The sequence below is a fragment of the Papaver somniferum genome, chromosome 7 (assembly GCF_003573695.1).
Source record: "Papaver somniferum cultivar HN1 chromosome 7, ASM357369v1, whole genome shotgun sequence".
NCBI lineage: Eukaryota > Viridiplantae > Streptophyta > Magnoliopsida > Ranunculales > Papaveraceae > Papaver > Papaver somniferum.
This window is the reverse complement of record NC_039364.1, coordinates 86,732,429-86,739,603: the sequence shown is the minus strand read 5'-3', so window position 1 is coordinate 86,739,603 and position 7,175 is coordinate 86,732,429.

Sequence of the window (7,175 nt, the reverse complement as noted above, 5' to 3'; positions counted from 1 at the left end):
TTGTGGTGTATTTGGGTACCTTCGTATTTTCACAAGAAAAAGTTTCACACAAACCTTCTCGAGATATAGCTACTCGTGCTCCTCTCGATCTTATTCATATGGACCTTTTTGGTCCTATCGAACAAGCTATGTTGGTGTTAAGAAATATGCTTTAGTAATGGTAGATGACTACACTCGGTTTACTTGGGTTGCTTTTCTGAAACACAAAAATGACACTCTTGAAGCGTTTAAGATTATTGTGAATATGATTCAAAATGAACGGGGTCGCAAACTTAAGAAAGTAAGAAGCGACCGTGGTATATAATTCAAAGACACAAAAGTCTATGAATACTGCAATAAATTTGGAATATGTCATCAATTATATGCTCCTATTACACCTCCGGCAAATGGTGTTTCTGGAAGAAAGAATATGAATATTCAAGAAATGGCTAGAGTAGTGTTTCACAACAAAAATTTACCACTAACATTCTGGGGGGAAGCTGTCCTCACAACATATTATCTCATAAATAAAGTGTACTTATCCCATTAAGGACGGTCTAGTTCATATGTCAAGGGATGGTAAGGTTTTGCGAGTTGTATCAAATTAAACCACATGCTCCACCGCTTGTGCAGGCCCCCATCAATTCCTTTGATCGAAAACTCTCAATACCCTATATGAATTGTGGTATGGAAGAAAACCAAATCTAAACTATTTGAGGGTTTTCAGAAACAAATGTTATATACTTAAGGATAGAGAACTAGAGGAAAATTTGATTCCAAAAGTGATGAAGGAATTTTTCTTGGTTATGCGTCTGATAGTCGTGCTTTCAGAGCATATAATCTTCGAACCAAATTAATGATTGAATCGTTTAATGTGGTTATTGATGACATTAGTTATTTTCGTCAAGATAATCATATTGCAGCTGAACTACCTCCTTCATAAACTGTTAACAAAGAAAAGCTAAATGAGGAGGAACCTGCAATTATTCCTACTACTTGTGATATAAATGATAAAGATGCCACTGAGAGTGTTGTTGAGACACTTAACGGTGTTGAAAGTGAAACTCACAAACCTTCAAAATGGGTACATCTTAAATATTCAGCAGATGATATCATCGGAGATGCCAATGCCAGAGTTATGACTCGAAGGGAACTCTAGAATGTTTGTCATTATACATGCTTTCTTTCATCTATAAAGCCCAAAAATGTAGAAGAAGCTCTTAATAATCCAGCTTGGGTAAACTCAATGCATGAGGAACTCAATCTGTTTGAAAGGTAAGGTATTTGGGAACGTGTTCCGAAACCAAAACGCATCAAAATAGTCAGAACAAAATAGATCTTCAAGAACAAATCAGATGAATATGGAACTATTGTTCGAAACAAAGACAGACTCGTTGCTCAAGGATATTCGTAAATAAAAGGTATTGATTTTGATGAAACCTTTGCTCGTGTAGCTCGTTTAGAATCAATTGGACTTTTACTTGCTTCTGCTTGCAATCTTAAGATTAAACTTTTTCAAATGGATATTAAATCTGCGTTTCTTAATGGGGATTTGAAAGAAGAAGTCTTTATTGCTTAGCCTAAAGGATTAGAAGATCCCTCATTTCCTGACCATGTACTTGAACTCAAAAAGGCACTGTACGGTCTAAAACATGCTCCAAGAGCTTGATATGATAAATTAACATCCTTTTTAATTCAAAAAGGATTCTCTAGAGGTGGTGATGATAAGACACTTTTCACTAAATTGAATGAAAAGAATGTACTTGTTGCAAAAATTTATGCGGATGATATCATCTATGGATCCACCTCCAAAAAACGCACTGACGAATTCCTAAATCTTAAGAGTGATAAATTCAAGATGAGTAATGTGGGAGAGCTATCATATTTCTTGGGTTTACAAATTCAGCAACAAAGAGACAATATTTTTCTATCCCAAGAAAAATGTGCCAGAAACTTGATCGAAAAATTTGATCTAAAGGAAGCAACTCATATGGCAACTCCAATGCCAACCACTGGAAAACTTTAGTCTGATCCTAGTGAAAAGTCTGTTGATCAGAAGCTTTATCGATCTATGATAGGAAGTCTGTTGTATCTAACTGCGACAAGACCATATATTGCTTTCGTTGTAGGATGTTGTGCTAGATTCCAAGCAATTCCAAAAGAATCACATCTAAAAGATGTAAAAAGAATCCTCAGATATGTCAAGGGAACCATGGACTATGGCTTATCATATTCACTGGATACAAACAACAGTCTTATTGCCTACTCAGACGCTGATTGTGCAAGATGTGTGGAAGATCGAAAATGTACATCTGGTGGTTGCTCCTGTGTTGGTCAAAATCTTGTAGCTTGGAATAGTAAGAAACAGAACTCTCAGTCTCTCTCAACCTGTGAAGCAGAAAACATTGCTACTGGTACTTGCTGTATATAACTTCTATGGATGAAACAAATGCTCGTTGATTATGGCATAAGTATCCCAACTATGAGTATTCTTTGTGACAACTCAAGTGTCGTTCGTCTAACAGAAAATCCGGTTGAACATTCTCGTACTAAACATATTGATATTAGATATAATTTTATTCGAGAATTATATGAGAATGAGGTTATCAAACTAGAGTATGTTCCTTCTGAACGACAACTAGCTGATATTCTTACAAAACCACTAGACATAGCAACCTTCGAAAATACTAGAAAGTCTATTTGGTGTTATGAAGGTACATTAGTATGACCGGACAGGCAAGTCGGTCAGGCAAGTGGCGCACAATGATTGCGCGTCACAGTATTGTAGGACAAGTCTGTGTCCGATAATGATTGGGCGATACTGCATAAACTGTCAAATACTAAGAATGTCAAAACCCTGCAGGTCCAGTGAAGTGCAAAGGTGACGCTATAAAGTAAGGACGTTGGCCAAGTAATGAAGCTTATTGGCCGACAAAATGAAGCTTCATTGGGGGAAAGGCAAGGCAAGGATAAAGTGACAAGATGCAACATGCGATGTTGGCATTAAGGCATATCCATGGAATTGAGTTGGCCCAAACTCAAGGATGATGAAAGAAGGTAGAATAAGACAATAGTTGGTCTATGCATTAGTTCAAGGCAGGGCCAAATCTTGAGTAATGCAAACAAGCTAGTAATGCAAGACTGGCATTGCTATTGTCAAGCAAATTGGCTAAGTGAAGCATATGACGCATGAATAACTAGAGTGAGCTTAAGGAGTTGGCCTTGATGATTGAATTATAATGATTGACCATGCATTGTCTTAGAGCAAGAAGTCTATATGGCCAAGGTGGCTAAGCATTGGATCAAGGCCGAGTTCAGTAAAGCGCAACAGTTGTGCAATACGTCTCAAGTGACGGTTAGGAGTTGTCTACGAGTTTCACAAGCGTGACAAAGGTGTAAGACAAGAAAAAATATTATAAAGGAAGTTTATAAGCGTGTGAGAGTATTTGTAACTGCTGCCAAAGGTGCAAGACAAGAAAAAACAATTATAAAGGAAGTTTATAAGCGTGGGAGAGTATTTATAACTGCTTCGGAACATGTGTTGAGTATTGGCCCGAGTTTAGAGAGAAACTGACCAAGGTGACACTTTATAGGCGGTTATGGAACTGCTCCATGGGACAGATGGCTGTCCCCTGCGTGTGCAACAGATGTGCAAGGTTTTTGTCCTGTAAAGCTGTTGTATAAATAATCATGAGGAATGGAAAAATCAGCAGGCTTACTTAGGAGAGTGTGAGACTCAAATTGAGAGAGTTTTTGTAAGGTTAAGCTTGGTTCAAGAGGAACAAGTCTGTGTAAGTCCCTAAGTGGAAAGTTTTGTATATCTTCCCTTTGATGCAATAAAATGAGTTGATTGTGTCATGTCCTAAGTGTTCTTGGTTGGATGATTATTGTTAGTAATGTATGGAATTGTTTGAGTGCATTATGGGGTGCATTTGAGAAGTTAAGAGAAGTGAAAGAAGGCTAAAGACTTCCGCTGTAGAACTGAAGAGTTGGTTGTTTGCATTGGCGTAAAATTATAAGGCTGAAGTGCAGGTGGGTGAAGCTTGATTCACAGAACCACTGTGCTGCCGGGTTACACTTTCGCGGAAATTTATCTGGGGCATTCGAAGGTGTGACAGTTCGGGTATCATAGCTATGTTTGGTACACAGTTCAAGTGTATTTGTTGGATAATACACTGGTACTTCTTTCTCTCTTAAGTTATTTTCTTGTGAGCAAGTAGTTGGTGCATTCTATTCAGAAAGTTTGCATTAGAAATGATTTCTAATGGCACTATGATCGACGAGGAATTACCGGGTATGTTTGATCAACTAGAGGAGTATGGTGATCTTGGAAATATGACCAATGACATTGGTTGTGATGGCCTAGATATCCCTTTTGGTTCTGAAGATAATGGCAGGCTAGAATTACTTGAAGGAAGAACATCAGATTGGTTAAGAATTTGACGAAAGGGTAGGTGCAGTCGAGGACAAGGTGTTTGATGCAACCTTGTTGAATTGCGAAACCAATGCTTAAGTGACTGAACTGAAGGGGAAATTCAGTGACATGAAGACCATACTAAGTGGCCATGCGAAGCAAATGTCTGAGGAGATGGCAAGTCTTTGCAAGTTAATCAGTGTTGGCATGTTTGCAGGGGAAAACGTGAATGAAGAAAGCTCTAATCGAGTCTCTGAGCCAAGAATTTATGTTGGCTCCATAAATGCTAGAGAAATTGAGAATTTCTTGTATGATGTTGAGGCATACTTTGAGGCGAATGGAACTGGGGAAGGACAAAGGGAAACCCTCGCAGGCAATTACCTAAGTGATAATGCAAAGGTTTGGTGGAGAATTATGCTGCAAGAAGATGAATCTGCTGGTTATATCATTCCTATGTCTTGGAATGACATGAAAGAGGGACTGAGATGTCAGTTCTGGTCGAGCAACGATGCTTGGTACGCAAGAGAGAGTTTGCGTGGCTAAAAATGACGGGTACATCACATTCCTATGCTGAAAAATTCCTTGCATTGGTGCAAGAAGTGCGTGGCATGAGTGAAGAAGATCATATGTTCCAATTTATGATTAGCGCGAGTTCGTTAGTTGTTGCTGAACTCAAGAAGCGCAAAATTCAGAGTATCCAGATGGATATTCAAGCGGTAAGAGAGCTTACCAGATGGATAACAACTGAAGATGCGCAAAGCTATGAAGGAAAAGCCAAAGGAAAGGAAAAATCTATAGGCAGTAAGCGCAAGCATGAGCCAAAGGAAGATGAATTATTCCCTTCATCCCGAAAGTATACTGTAGCGCCCCCAAAGCTAGCAGCTGACTAATCCAAGATATTAACTAAAAACAGAGGCACTAAAAATCTAAATCATATACTTAAGCATTCAATTAAGAAATTTGCTCCAAAACTTAACCCAAAAACTAGCCCCGCTCTGAAATATATATATACAAAACCTTCTCTCAAGTGATACATATACAATAGTCATTTAGTTTACAAATAGAATATACAACATGATAAACATATCAAAAGTTAACCAACTAACGAACTCAACACCTTGAAGCTTCCGCTGCGCAACTCTGATCTGTCTCTACAACTGAAAGTGTGAATGCGTGAGCACATCATCCCTAAAAGGGGTGCCCAGTGGAAATAACAATTTAACTTTCAAGTAATCACTTGAATGATCTATAAAACAATACATGTTTTTCCTAAACATTAAAATACAACCAATTCACAGAAATAAACAATCATGTATATGGAACCAACTCCTTCGTCAACCAATGTATAATATTTTTGCTAACCACACTCAATAATAATATTGCGGTGTATCGCCCTAGCCATTGCATAAAAGCTGAAAGTAAGTAGGTATAAATGAAGGAGCAGTATCCTATATACCACAGATGGAAAATCTTATTTTCCAAGCATTCAAATGGAAATTCTTATTTCCCAAACAATTCATAGAGACAAACAAAGCATTACAACTCCTTTCCAAACCATGGAAAGATTAAAGGAATCAACAATACTTTCGGAATTTTAAATAAAACAATGCATGGAATACACAATCAGACAATGCATGAACTTGTTAAACATAAACTTTTGTAAAAGAAAACAACAATAATCACAAAAGAGTTAAATGTAAATTTCCACCTCTTTTGATGACAAGCCACGCTTACCCAGAGATTCACGATCCACTGGTTCATACTTTGAATCGATCGTTGTTAATAAAGACTAACTGTTAATCACACAAGAACTCTAAGAATCTAGCCAAAATGGCTCATACAAGAATCATACAAGTGTATCTAATGGTTCTAAGCCCATTTATGACTTCTACACCTTTTAATTATCTATCTTTAGCATAACTAAGAATTTACTAATCCAACTAGGTTGATTCTATGATCCATTAAATAAGTCTTATGGATATCTACAACTCTGTAGAAGAATCCAAAGGTCAATTCAGACCATAAGGGTCCAACCCAAATTCTATAGGAAAACTGACTCTAAACTCAAGTCCATTAAAAAAACTCATTAGTCCAAAGCCCGATCCTCCTGAGTCAAATAACAGTCACTAACGGTCAACGTCTGGTCAACGGAATCACCTAACGGGCAATGTAAGTCAGGTCAAAGTCAACGGTCTACTGGTCTGGTCACTGAGTCAACCCGATTCAACTCAGGTTAACAATGTCATCTCGACTCAGTCAGATTGACTGAATCAGATAAAAGGTTAAGCTAAACTGACTGGGATGACTAAAAGGTCTAAATCTATTGCAGCTTCACTTCAGCTAGAAAACTTACATTCTTAACTTCCATTTTAACATAACAACATCAATTCATTCATTCTTAAATAAACTTAAAAATCAACTTACAAATACAACAACAACCTACCTGCAATTGCAGTTCCAAGCTTTTACAGCAAACCCCAACTACGACTCCAACTCTAAGCAACATCAACAACAACATTCATCCACCTCTAATATTACAACATCCTACCCAATATTAACTTCACTAAATCAACATCTTCATCAACTCACTTTAAATACAAAATCAGTTTACCTGAAATTATAGCTCTAAGCAAGCCTCCACTGAAACCACCAAACTACAATCATCCAATCTACTACTGCCAGTATCCTTTCTATATGCTCAGATGCAACATAAAATATAAACCCATCTACCAACTCCATAAACTTCAGCTGTAACTTAACACAATCATTATCATTCCTTTAT